This window comes from Notolabrus celidotus, chromosome 6, assembly GCF_009762535.1.
Source record: "Notolabrus celidotus isolate fNotCel1 chromosome 6, fNotCel1.pri, whole genome shotgun sequence".
In the NCBI taxonomy this organism is placed as follows: domain Eukaryota; kingdom Metazoa; phylum Chordata; class Actinopteri; order Labriformes; family Labridae; genus Notolabrus; species Notolabrus celidotus.
In genome coordinates this window covers 12610451-12625083 of record NC_048277.1, presented here as the reverse complement: position 1 = coordinate 12625083, position 14633 = coordinate 12610451, and the positions used below count along the sequence as shown (strand labels likewise).

At 42.3% G+C, this 14633-nt stretch overlaps 1 protein-coding gene across 2 annotated transcripts in view; it reads right to left on the bottom strand.

The window, feature by feature from the left end:
- zfpm1 (zinc finger protein, FOG family member 1) overlaps window positions 1-14633 on the bottom strand; it is a 123157-nt gene that overhangs the window by 14717 nt on the left and 93807 nt on the right. The window lies entirely within an intron of this gene.

The window sequence follows — 14633 nt, the reverse complement described above, 5'->3', positions numbered from 1 at the left end:
GCAATGGGGAGAACTCAGCAGCGCTCCAGTGGAAAACACACTCATACACACACAGGCACACACTAGCGTACACACACATACAAAGCAGGAGAGAATGAGATATATGCACACACGGGTTCCTTTTTCAAAGATGTAAAAAATTAAATAAGTGCTTATGATTCATTATGAGAGGGATACTCTGCCTCCTTTTCTTGTTTGAGAAATTAATAACACTTTTATTAAAAATCTGTGTTGTCCTCTTCACCATGATAGAGTTTCCTCTCTGACCACAGCTACATCATGTTTCTATTCAGACTTCACACATTCAACAATATCACTTGGGTGGAGGTATTGATTCAGAGTTTTGCAACAGCAGAGATTCAAAAAATGTCATATCTGCAGTCTGACGAGAAAAAACATAAGACATGCCAAAAAATGATTCAAAAAATTGACTGCATATAGATATATACACCTTTAGCATCTGATGTAACAATGTCCACCTGCCCAAGCCTGGACTGCCAAAGAGACAAGTAACTTACTGGATGCTGGAGCTAAATGAGAGACTCTTGTCCACAAACTCCCAACAGTACACTATAAACTCCATATTCAACCATGATTATCTCATGTTGAGCAGTGGGGCAGACTAAAAGGCAAGGCTAATACAGCCATCTAATGCATGCACAAATAAATTGAAAGAAGGTGGATCACTACCATACAATGCAACAATGGGCAGCTGTTTTTATTGCCTCATGTCCATAATCCAGTGGTTATTGTGTTTACCTGACGGTAGGAGTTGCCGTGTGCTTCAGTCACAAGATTTGTCACAGATTCACAAACGTATTAACAGTTGCCTCATCTCCTCCTCTTTGCCTGTGTCCTGGTGAACTGAAAGTTAGGTTGAGTCAGCATTTCCAGTGTGGTGACAGCCATTGTTAAGATTCATATTTCTCCTTCAGAATCCAATGGGTGACATTACATACTGTCTACATCCATGTTTTACACAGTTTATGGTCAAGACAGGAAGCTAACTTAATATATATATGTGTGTGTGTGTGTGTGTGTGTGTGTGTGTGTGTGTGTGTGTGTGTGTGTGTGTGTGTGTGTGAATATATATATATTAATGACATGTATTTTGTTATTTTCTAAAGGGGGTTGCAGGCTTTATGACCTTTACTCAAGTAAGTCAGTAGGGGTTTGGTTTTGAACTTTGAAGGTTCAGGTGGGAAAACATCTACTTGGTACTGACATGGAAGCTACGTTCTTGTAAAATTGTCTCCTTAAATACAAATAAAATGCTTTACTATGTCGATAATACACTGATGTACCTCTCAACAGGTACCCCGAAGCTGCTTCCTGAAACAAATTACCATTATTTAAGATATATGTGACATTGTTGGGTGACTTAAATGTGCTGTTAGAACTGAAATGCTGAAGCCAATGTATATAAAAGGCCCATAACTGCTGGTGTACAGTATTTGTTGTGTTCTCCTAAATTCAGTTCATACGTTTTTCTTATCCCACATAGGAATGAGCAGCCTAAAAGAGTCAAATAAAGAGGGGATGTGTATACTGTCGAGGATCAGACATGAAGAAAGGAAGCCTGAATGACTGAACATTTATTTTGGTCGGCCGTCTGCAGACTCCCTGGAATTCAGGAAACACAGCAGGAGACACAGTAGTGATAAAACATGCACCTGGATATACAAGCTGTGTGAGAGCTTTAATATCACACCATTCAAGGGGAATTTCCTCAATATGACCACAGCTTGATCAAATGTCACTGCCAGTTTGACTTTGAGAAATCAAAAGTAGAGGATTCAACTTTTTCAACCAAATCAAAACAAGACCAAACTCTATTTATGTGAGGGGATTCTCTACACCGTCAGCCTGCAAGCAAGAAAACCTACAGATTCACTTTACAGCTACAAATACACAACACAGCTTCACATGAGATAATGAGAGTCTGAGAGGAACAGGGCCAGATTCACTTTGTGAGAGCCTCAGTGCGTGTGTGTGTGTGTGTGTGTGTGTGTGTGTGTGTGTGTGTGTGTGTGTGTGTGTGTGTGTGAGAGTGTGTGTGTGTGTGTGTGTGTGTGTGTGTGTGTGTGTGTGTGTGAGAGTGTGTGTAATTAACCAGGCCAGAGGAACAGGGCCAGATTCACTTTGTGAGAGCCTCAGTGCGTGTGTGTGTGTGTGTGTGTGTGTGTGTGTGTGTGTGTGTGTGTGTGTGTGTGTGTGTGTGTGAGAGTGTGTGTGTGTGTGTGTGTGTGTGTGTGTGAGAGTGTGTGTAATTAACCAGGCCAGCAGAGAATGCAGATGCCAGAGATGTTGGGGTGAGTTAAGGAGAACGGAGAGGCCACCGGATGGTATCAAAACCCTTTTCACTTCTGTTGGTTAGACGCCGATCTCATAGAATCAAATGGCTGACAGTCAGCTGAGGAACGTGTCTGGACCCACAAAGAGGGAATGCTGCTCTGAAAACTTTCTGCAGTGGCCAAACAGTGTATTTATATCACAGGTGAGTAAATAAAATACCACTAATATCATAGATTTAATAAACCCTCACATTTCATAACTTTTGTTCTGTCTGATAGAAATGCTGTTTTTGTCGATTGAGTTTGGTAGCTTTAAAAAGTACAGTGCAAAACTTATTTCTGGCTTTGAAAAAGGGACATATCAGAACTATCTGAGCATGTTAGAGGCTAAATCAAGCTCTTTGATCAGTGCATTTATCAAGGAGGTTTCAACCATTACTGCCAGTTTCATATCAGCTGTTTGAAGACATCCACTGGAGTGATTTCAAACCTTTTTTGTGACTATGAGCAATTTAGTTTGATTAAAACCTGCGGCCCAATATTTGTGCACGTCATACCCAGCTCTACTCCCAGTTTCCTTCACGATACACTGTCCTCTCTAAATGACGCCATAAAAGGCTCCAAAATAAACTTTACCATAAGGCTCAGGTTTTTAAAATCAGTTGTGTCTGATCGAGTAGAATCCAAAAGATCTTTTATAGTTTGATCACTTACATCCAAAATGACAGCACAAATGATTGACAGCGTGAAAGTCATTTCTTAATCCTCTTAACTCCAAGCTGTTTCATTAGATTGTTTTATTAAAATGTGTTTAAAATGTAATAGAAGGCTGTTCTCTGTCAGCTCTCAATCACTCATAGAACAAAACAACGTTCACAAAAAAGTCTGAGGAGAAGATAAAGCATCCTCTCACTGACGTCAGCACGGTATGAAGTGACAGTTTGAAGAAGATGATGAGACACAGCAAGAGAAAAGGAATGTAATGGTTCCCAGCATTTCACAAAAACGACCAGATAAAGTGAAATCCATCGATCCACATGGAGTGATCCCTGTGCATCAAGAAGTAGCACACCTTCCAGTCCCTTGTCACCCTCTCCTCCTCTTGTCTCACCCTAAATATCCGCTCAGCCCTCCATCTATCAGTGGGATGTCAGGCCTCCCCAGCAGAGCTCCATCTTGGTTGAGAGCGCTGCCTTAAGCCCCATCAGCCAGAGGAGAGTCTTTGAGCCGCAGTCTAAGCCCCTCGCCCGGACCCCGGTCCCCTCATGAATATTAACCAGCCCCGAGCCTGGCTTTAATCTGCCTGATCCCCGCACTGCTGCCGCCGAGACGATAGCGAATCTAATTATTTGGTCTGATATTAACCCCCCGCTCCCACACCCCCACCACACACACACACACACACACACACACACACACACACACACACCCACTTCCCGCCCCCAATGCCCTGTCCTCACTATAGCTGCCGAAGATTCACATACAACAGTGTGTGTGTGTGTGTGTGTGTGTGTGTGTGTAAGTGTATTAGTGTGCACCAACTGAACTCCAGAGCCACCTTCTTTTGCCAAAGTCAGTTCACATTCACGCACGCACGCACGCACGCACGCACGCACGCACGCACGCACGCACGCACGCACGCACGCACGCACGCACGCACGCACGCACGCACACACACACACACACACACACACACACACACACACACACACACACACACACACACACACACACACACACACACACACACACACACACACACACACACACACACACACACACACACACACACACACACACACACACCTCTTTCTCTCCACAAACCCCCCTCCTCCACCTCCAGCACAGCCTGCGACGCCCTCTCCTTATCAGGCCCAAAAACGCCCTCCTCCTACGCTGATAAAACTTGAATGCAAATGATGCCAGGCTGATTTCATTTCTTCATTTTCTTTCTCCATTCCCTCGTTCAGTATCAGAATGGCTCCTCGCTCGCCCTCCCTCCCCATCTCTCTCTCTCTTTCTCTGGGGAGGCAAACAGTGGTGAGGATGATGATCAGCATGATGATGGGGACGGGAGGCTGAAAACTTTCCCTGAACTGACCTCAACGTCTCACCCCATGTCACTGTGCTGTATATACACACTAAAGTCTAATTAGAGGAGAGGAAATAAAGTCAAAATACTCTGAGTTACACCCCCCACCTTTTATACCACCACCCCACCCTGCAGATGAGCAGATTAAGATTTCTCTGTGCAGCTGTCAACTGCCACAGTTTTACTGCCACCACAGGGGAATAAGTATGTTTGTATATGTAAATCAGTACTGGTACATCTCACACATCTACATCTCAGTGGAGTATACTGTTTCACATGGTCTGATATGGTTTACACTGCTGCTTTATGATGGTCTGTTGAGAACAGTCTCATGGTCATTACATGTAAAGTCAACAGTTAATGTTACCAATGCTTTCATATAAAGCTTCAGGAGGGTGTTAGATTTACATAATACCGGCATAGACAATGAGAGGCTATTAGGTCAAAGACAGCAGTGTCATGTAAACAGCAAGTGCTTTACAAACAGGCTTTTCTACATTCATTCAACACTAAATGAACATTTCATAATAACAGTAAAGAGAGGACACTGGTGTCAGATTTGTATTGCTGTATCAGCAGATAATCTGAGTTGGTCAGTATAGTGCTGGGAGAGAAAGTTGGATTGGTGAGATGTGAAGGCATCTTAGTAGTGCTTTTAGATCGGTTAGATACATAAAATGTGTGTTTTGATTCCAGAAATGTAAATTGTGATGTTCAGCAGCAGGTGGTCAGAGCAAATAAAGAAACCCTGGCACTGTTAGGGGTGAATATTGCATCTGGAAACTTAAAAGTCATATGTAATATCCTCTATTATAGTAAATCTAAAGGAAATAACACTAAACACACTAAAATATATGAAATGTAAACTAACATTAGAGGGAGACTTAGTGTTTTTTACATTTTGTGTGGCTTTTTTTATGTTTGGTCTGTATGGATTTGTTTAATTCTGGTATCTTTGTTGGTTTATCTCTGTTATGACTTTCCTGAAAAATAAATAGCATGAGAAGTGTTTCAGCAGACTTCTCTTTTAATCTTAGTAGGCAGGCTTAAGTTGTGCCACATGGGTCCCAAGACACCCAAAACGTTGAATTAAAAATGTAGAAAAATAAATCAACTCAAAATAAACTAATATATATTCCTAAATTTGTAAACAAATATATACTGAAGGTACAGAGCTTGACATATCAGGGGTAACCAGTAACAGCCACATAGTATAAGCCTTACAGACATTTTAAATACATTTTCATACATTCTGCCCCTGAAATCCCCAAAAGTTGCCTGTGCACACATGCCCCCCAAAGAGTGAAGTTTTCCCTGTTAGATGAGGGGGTGTCAGGCTGGGGTTGAGTCTGAGGAGGCAGGACCTAAAATTAAAGCATCACGCAGAGGCTACAGTGTAATGTTCACATCATGATGATCTAAACAGACAAACAGACAAATGTGCAAACACTTTTGCTTTAACTATCTAGAAAACGATTCCCCCTCTTCAACCTTGGATGTTTTATTTGTGTTACGACTCAGTCTTCGATTACGGTTTGCACGAGTCATGTAACAAATGTCCTCAGCTTGGCCTGCTCGTAGTGCATTTCCAGAATGTTTTCCTCCTCATATAGGCTCACCTTGACTTCACTCTGAATTTTACTAAAAGGCTGGCAGGGAAAAGTCCATGCAAGTTGCTGAGAAAATTGTAGCGGATTACGTTCACACATGCAGCCAGTCCCAAGAAATTTCAGGTAGTGTGTTTGGAGTTTCTTGTACAGTACGTATGAGCCTATTAACATGCCTTCAGTCATACTTTTCTGCAAGGGAAGCACACTAAGCCTTGGTTTTTCAAGCACACATACAAAGAGGTGAATTAGTTCACAAGGATCCTGTCCCGTTTGAGGTTTTTCACTGATTTTCGTCCCTCTGGCTGTGAGGTTAAAGGCACCGTGCTCCTCTCCTGACCTTTTCAACCAGCGTTCATTCACTCACTCCTCTCCCACAATCATTAATTCAATCATCCAATTCATCCTCTTCCTCCCTTCTCCTCTTTCACTGTCTCTCCTGTACCGCCTCCTTCCTTTTTGTACACCTCTTTCTTTCTTTTTTACTTAATCTCCATTTCTCTTCCTCTCTCCAACTCTCATTCCTAGTCTTCTGTCTGCCTGCCCCCACAGTCCTATCTCTCCCTCTTTTCTCTCTCTCTGTCTCTCGTTCTATCTCTCGACTACAGGAAATGGTTTCTTTCCCAATCCAGGGGGTTGGAGGGGTATACTCACTGTCCCAAACAAAGAGGTCACTGTGTGAATCCTCCAAAAATACAAAGAAGAAAAGGAAGGAAGATAATCATCAGAAACCTGCTCTCATCCGCCTTTCTCATACAAACACACACTGACACACACACACGCACACTCACTCGCGCGCACTTTACCTTTGTTGCACTCACACAGCATGTCCGCAACATTCAATAGATACTTTTTCACACTGTATATTCTGCTCACGCGGTACAAATATCGTCGATACAGTACACGGCCAAGGCTTTACTGTGAAGTGAAAGCTTATTCCCATGTGCAGGCGTGCTCATATATTACATCTGAGAAGCAGAAAAAGGTAGAGAAAAAAAATGGAGGGAGCCAGGTTTGATGAGCTGCATGCAAATGACATGTAAAAATATAAAACTGCGATACTTAAAACGGGGGCCGAGATAAGAGATTTGAAAATGAGGCACTCTTGGAAAGCAGGCTCCTGAACTGGCGGAGATGAGGCTCAGAGATAGAGTGGATAGAGGTTTTCCCTCTCCTGTTCTCCTCTCTTATACCTCCTCCTCCTTCCCCCCTCTTTTCCTTCCTCCTCCACCCTGCAGAAGCGGGTGCAGATGACAGCGAGATGCAGATACCAGCCAGTCATTGCCACTGAGTGATGAACACCTCCTCCCTCCGACTCGTTAAACCCTCCTCTTCCATGTTTGCCTCACCTCTCTTCCAAATCTCTTTCTCAAGCATTATTTCTTCTTTGTCTCATAGGTTTTTGTTTCAGTTGACGGACCTTCTGGTATCCTCCTCCTCTCCTCTTCAGGTCTCTTTTGTTCTTCCTCTCTGACCTGGCTGGCTGCTTTTTCTGTCTATCAGTATTTGATCTTATTTGGCAGGTTTCTCTCTGCCCTCCCTCTCATTCCTCTTGCTCTCTCCAGGTGATAGGTTCTCCTGTCAAGGCCTGGCTGACAGACTGAGAGACAGACAGCTTCTGTCATGATCCAGGCATGTCATAAAACAGGCAGCCAATATGGAGCCCATTGATTCAAACACCTCAGACAAACACAAGCTCTCCCCAAGGCCATGAGGGACGTGGTTACATCTAGAGGCCAGGCGAACATTACTCAAAGGATGAAGAGGGTTTAGACAGTAAAAAAAAATACTGCTAGGAAATTCTATGAATCATTATTTGAGACAGACTGTATGAAACATGGACGTAGTCTCAGTGACTTCACCGTCTGGTTTCTGAAGAGGCCTCAAAGGCCCAAAGATGGCAGTCACTGTATTGAAAATGCTGATTCAACCTGACTTTCAATCAAATTAGAAACTAGCAGAGAGACGGTGCTGAGGCGGACCTTAGGCGGACGTTGTTAAGAAATGCTTAACATTGTATAAGGTGCAGTGTGAAGTAATTAGCAGCATTTAGCAGCACAGACTTGTAAATGGAAATATAATATTCATTAGTTATTGTGTAAAATCACCTAAATATATACAACTTAGAGTAAGACTTTTCTATCTACATATATGTGGTCCCCCCTTTCCATGGAGACCACCATCTTGGTCATGTTTCTACAGTAGCACAGAATGGACAAACTAGTAAGAGCCACATGTGTTTTTGTGTTTGGTGAGTGGCCCTGCACAGGTTGGAAGAAAAAGAAGAAGAATAGAGTGCAAAATAAATATGTATTGGTAGACTTTTTTGATGTTAAAACTTAGCAAATAGAGGATCATACTTCCATCACTAGAGCTTCTTGTCCTCTAAGGCCACCATCCCTCATGGGGCTTCACCAACTGGAGAGGGGAGCAAGGGAGCGTTTCTAGAATCTGACTGTTAAGCATGGCAAACATTTCCATTTTTACACACTGTACTTGTAATATTAACTTAAAAAGGGTTTGGAGATAAAATAAAAATGTGAACTATAAGCATGATTAAAAATGGGATGTCATTCACTCATATCACAATTTTCTAAATCACTGGCCGACAGCAAGACATTGAACATTTCTAGCTGACAATTTCTGAAGTGTTTTACATCACACTATCGTTCCTTTTCACTTCAATTAACCAGATTGAGGATCTTTGTCAGCTAATGAACTATGAATAATGGCAGAGAGGGAAAAAGAGAGAGAGAGAGAGAGAGAGAGAGAGAGAGAGAGAGAGAGAGAGAGAGAGAGAGAGATTTAAAATTTGGTAAATGCCTGGTAAAGACCAAATACAGAAATAATCCTCTAAGAACAGGCTCAGCACCTCCAAATAAGCTAACCAAAGCTTGGCTTGTATGCCTGCCTGTGTCGACCCAAGAAAAGCATCAGAAAAAAACTACTTTTTAACAAAAAAAAATCTATTCATTCAGAGTATTTACTAATTTAAATGAATAGGTCTGTGTTTTCAAGAAGAGGGCTCCTCTATGATTTGGATCCTTGTGAACGATGAGTAATTCAGGGTTATTTGAAGCGTGTTTAGTGGAGTTTACAAGCTTTAATGCGCTTGCTACCACATTGCTATGTTCACAAAAAGAACAGTGAAAAAGAGAGTAAAACAACCAAATAAACTTCAAACGAGCTTCAAACATATATACCTGGAATAATATAGTCTTCTAAATCATGCCTAATGTGCTATCGGGACTTTAAAAAATGCAGGAATGGATATTGTGTGAAAGACAACAGAGGGTTGAGGACAATAAAGAAATAAAGATAATGCACTTCAAGCAGAGTAAACAGGGATTTGGCCAAAGCATGTCCAAACACACACCTGTGGCCCATGACAACATTACTCAGGACACAGCAAACCAACAAAGACAAGTGTGTTTTGCTGTAATGGGCGAGGTGAGCTCATCCAGAAGCATGTTCATTTAGCTTTATTTGTGTCTATGCCTCTAGGTATTGGATGAGATATTTAGATACTCGAAAAATTAAGAGACTTTAGGACCTGGTGTATCGCTTCACTATATTGTAAGGTAAAAACTTTAATCCTTTGCGCTACAGCATCTTTTTAAGACCGTTTCTTATATATGGTTTTCTTCTGGGGGGCATCACAGAAGGTGTCTCACACTCGCCGTAATCATCGATTTGTCATCTTCTGAAGGAGCAGCATTTTAATTAACATTCTAATTTGATGGGCGGAGGAAAGAGAGAAACAGAGAGGCAGAGAAACACTGTTGATGAGTCCAGATAAAATATAAAGATCAGAATCAGGATGTAAACAAACCAGCCTGGAGTCAACAGAAGAAAAAAAACAGAAAACAGCTCAAGAGAGGATGAGGAGGAGACGATGATCACCTTCACTCGTCCTTCCAGGGGAGTGAGAGAAGGAGGAAAGGAGAGTCGAGGAGGTAGAGGGGAGGAGAGATAGAGAGTGAGAAGAGACTACCCAAAAAGTGTTTGAAAAGCCGTGGGTGGCGCGCCTTATCGCCCCAGTTCTCCTGGAGAGATTATTGGGGGATTAGTGCGAACGCTTGTTTCTAAAACATGATGAAAAGACGTTCTGCGCGTGATAACGCTTTGAACTCCCCTACACTGCTCCTTCTAGGATCGTGCCTTCAGGCTGCCTTTCCACGAAAGACAGGATTGGGGTGGGGTGAGCTGCTGGGTGCTGCTGAAGAAGGGGAAAACAAAAGGGATGATGTTGTCGGAGGATTTGGTCTTGCGCTACAGTAAGGAGACTTCACTTCAGATGTTTGTCCGTCAGGTAGATTCAACAGATGCAGCACATTCAAAGTTAGCCTTCTTGTGGTATCATCACTCTTTCTGTTTCATTTTATAACAATCCTGCAACTTTAGCCCAATCACACACACTTTCACTATCAGTTAATTAAAGCAGGATCCAATCAGAAGGAGAGGAGATATAATATCAGATTCGTTATGTGCGATCCAATCAGGCGAGCAGCAGTGGTGTGCTCGCTCCTGGGTTGCCATGGGAGGCTCGCCGAGGAGGACCTGGATGTTCACTCAACCAAAAACTGTGAGGAATCAGCAGCCAGCTGATCAGTCCATCAGTAAACATTATTATACCCTGTTCTAAAGTCCAACAGCCATATCAACCAGAATATATTTAAATAGATAAATGATTTTACGCCTCTTTCTCAAGAGATGCAAATGGCAGGATTTCCATATGACACAGACCAGTTAACACGGCACTAATCTAACCAAGGAGATCTGGTGGAGGAGAGCAAGGACTGGATCTCATCTGCTTCTCTTTACCTCTTTCTCTCTATGCTCCATCCTGATCTCTCGGAAAAGACAAACTCAACCCCACCAATATCAAACCATTTACGCAAGCTAATGCAACATCAAATACACAGAAAAACAAAGACATTGTACTTGCCATGTCTCTCCGTTCACATGTGTATGTGTTGCTTGAGTGTGCATGAACATCCCCATGTAGTTATGTTGTCTCGAATTAAAATGATACAGCTTATCTGTCTGGACCAAATAAGAAGCCAAGGAAAGTTGAGAGAGAAAGGGCGATGCTGGGAGGGGTAAGACTGCGAGGAGGCCATGCCAATCTCACATAGAGATGGGGGAGTAGCCTGAGGGGCTTCACAGAGCCTGGTGAGGCTGAGGGCCGAGAGAGACAGGTGGTACGAGTGAGATAGAGGTGAGGAAGAAGTCAGCGGAGAAATACATGAACATACATGATGGTGGGCAGATTACGGCAGCATGAGTGTCCAAAGCAGGGAGATGAACAATAGAAAGAACGGACGAAGGACGACTCATGTTGAGCAAAAATAATAAAAGTTCTATATGGATAAAATATATGTGCTTATCATAAGAATACACTTTTTTTCATCTGTATTAGCGGTGTAATGGTAAACAAAACATTGATATGTACCTTGGTTTTTCAGTCATGATTTTTGGCACAGTGAGGTAAAGAAATGCAAAATATCGAGTTTAACTTCCTTTGTAAGGAACCTAAGGAACTTCCCTTTTACACATGGTATAAAATGCTCCATCAACAGGCTTGTAGGACTGCTCAGATTTAAAAAAATCTAAAATAATTAAAAATGAAATAAAGCTGCAACCTCCTACAACATGTCTGAAATAAATGAAAGATTCTCAAATAAACTACAAAAATATCATTTTTGGAGAACTTAACTTTTATTTCAATGGACTGAGACAGACATTGACACCTTCAGGTTTGTTGATATACTTTGTTTAACACCCTAATAAAGCACATAAATTAATCTAGATGTCCATCCATCAGTTGTGAGTGCTACAGCAAATCATGGCTCAATCACCTTAGACATGTTAAAATCTTGTTTTCTCAACAACTGATTATTGTTGTCTATCCACTGTTTTTTGGCTGTTTGAATCCCAAAGGTTTCACTCATTTTTCCTCACTTCTTCACGCTCACATATTTCCACATAAATGCAATAACAAGTTGGACTTGTTGCCAGAAATGTACCTGATCACTACTGAACAATGTTGGCACAACTTTTGATGTTTGCCTGATGAAGGTCTAGCACCGAAATTTTGCAATTAAACTAATTTGGACAGTGTGCGGGATTCTAGTAACTCAAATTTTGTGAACTTCTTCTCACTTCTCTCCTACGCACCTGTCTTTTGAGGTTCATGTGTGAAGCCTTTTCTACTTTTTTGGCACATTAATTTTGTCATATCCACTTGTCTTTGTCCACTGTTGTATTTCACCAGGACACCAAAATGTTCTCAAACAGGAGACCTTGATGATAGAGGGGGGTCTTCAAACTCATCTGCTTTCTTCTCATTTGTTGTGACTGCCATGATGGGCTAAACATGCTCTGTGTGGTGCGCTCCTGTTTATTTGTTCGTATGGGAACTCAGATATGAAGTACTTTTTGTTCCACATACATTCACTCCATATGGAGTTCTGTGCCAAAACGATCTGATACTATATGTGCACATCTACACTCCTAATCTCTATATTTGTTTATTCACTTATATGTTGACATACTTAACGCCATAGTTATTATAGTTATAAAATTGCTTGAGTGCCCTTAAAACAGGCCACAAGTCAATTACATCTACAGAGCATAAGTCTAAGTCCTAGCGTTCACCACTAATAAGCTTAGATTTTGATGTAAGTGAGCAACAACATCACTGACTAGATCCACACAGAAATACACCTTTTTATTTAAGGGTAAGCCTCTTTTCTCCAGTATCAGCAGTTTATGTCATTACTCTTTAAATCTGCCAGACTCCAGTCACAGAAATGGTTACTTTACCTGGCAGAAAACACAAGTATATGGTCAACACTTGTCCAAATTATATTGATTGTATTTGTTAATGTGTGACTTGGGGTTATAACTTGTGCATTCAAATCCAATACAGTATTTTTGGGACAAAATATAACACACAAAAAAATCAGCAGATCGAGGCAGAGATAGTCTGACAGTTTTTAGTTCCTATGAGGTAAAATTACTATTTTCATCTGATCTGATAGCTTCGAAGGATTAATGTCACATCTGTTTCTGGTTAAAAGAAACCCATCTTGTTTGCAAATATAAAAAAAAAAATCCAGAGCCTCCCAGTGCCAAAAACAGAAACTTTTAGAGAGCATGTTGCAGCGATTAAAGCCTGTTTCTGGCTGCCGGCACTGTGAGTCATCTACTGGAGAGGTTCCTAAATTGTTGCATCCGTTTTATATGTCCTTTCAAATAACTAATCAAGAGGTGCAGCGTGACGGCTCAGGTAGAGCAGGGAGTAGATGAGCAGATTTCTCCTCCCCTGCACAATACGGAGGATAGCCCTGACCCCTGTTGACCCATGAGGGTGGGAGGCTGGGAGGGATGGAGGGATGGATAGAGGAGGGGGAGGATGTGGAGTGACAGGGGGAGAAACACAGGAGGAATGTGAGATTACAGCCCACTATCTCCAGCAGATACTGAAGGTCCGTCTCCTCACTTCTTCAGTCCGCAGATAGGCGGAGAGAAGGGGGAGGAGGAGGAGGACAGAAAATGAGGAAGAGGAGAGAAAATGGGTATTAAGAGTGAGAACAAGAAGCTTTCCAAATGAATGCAAAGCCATCAAAAGAAAAGAAACTGACTTTTCAGTTTAGAGGAGAAGGAAGATGGTACGGGCAGCGGAAGGGAGGCGAAAGAACAAAAGGTGATGGGTGAGAGAGTGTTTGTGTGTGTTTGTGTGTGTGTCTCTGTCTATACACACACACACACACACACACACACACACACACACACACACACACACACACACACACACACACACACACACACACACACACACACACACACACACACACACACACACACATCTATCTGTACTCTCGGAACCTCGCTGATAATAAACGAAATCTTAGAAATGAGAGCCTATCAAGCAGGAATCAATCACTGGGGTTTGTTGTCCAGGAGGTTGGCGCCATGCGGAGATAAAAGACAGGCGGACGTCTGGGGAGAGTAGGGAGGAGAGGAGGAGGAGAGGGGAGAGGATGGGATGGGAATCTGGGGAGGGCTTGAAGGAGAGAAGAGAGAAGAGGAGGAGGAGAAGAGAAAAGACAAGAGTGGAGAAGAAGTGGACAGGAAAGAAAATGGAGACGAGGAGAGGAAAGGAGAAAAGGAGAGCAGAAGAGAGGAGAAGAGAGGACCGATAAAGAGAGTATCAACAAGAAGAGGAGCGGGGAGGAGAGGAGAGGAGAGGAGAGGAGAGGAGAGGAGAGGAGAGGAGAGGAGAGGAGAGGAGAGGAGAGGAGAGGAGAGCTATATTTGAAGTGGGTGGATTTTGTGAATCGGATGTGAACTGGTTTGAACTCACATGCAGCTTGGTAAAAATTGGACTGAGCTGGACTACAATGAAAATAAGAAGACTTCTTTTTGGCACCTGGAGTAAAGATGACTCAACATAACTTGAGATAAAACAGGCAGACCATGTTGAGGTAGATCTAAAATAAAAATGAGTAGGAACGACTGTGTGAATGTTCTTGTGTGTGTGTGTGTGTGTGTGTGTGTGTGTGTGTGTGTGTGTGTGTGTCTGTGTGTGTGTGTGTGCGTGTGTGTGTGTGTGTGTGTGTGTGTGTGTGTGTG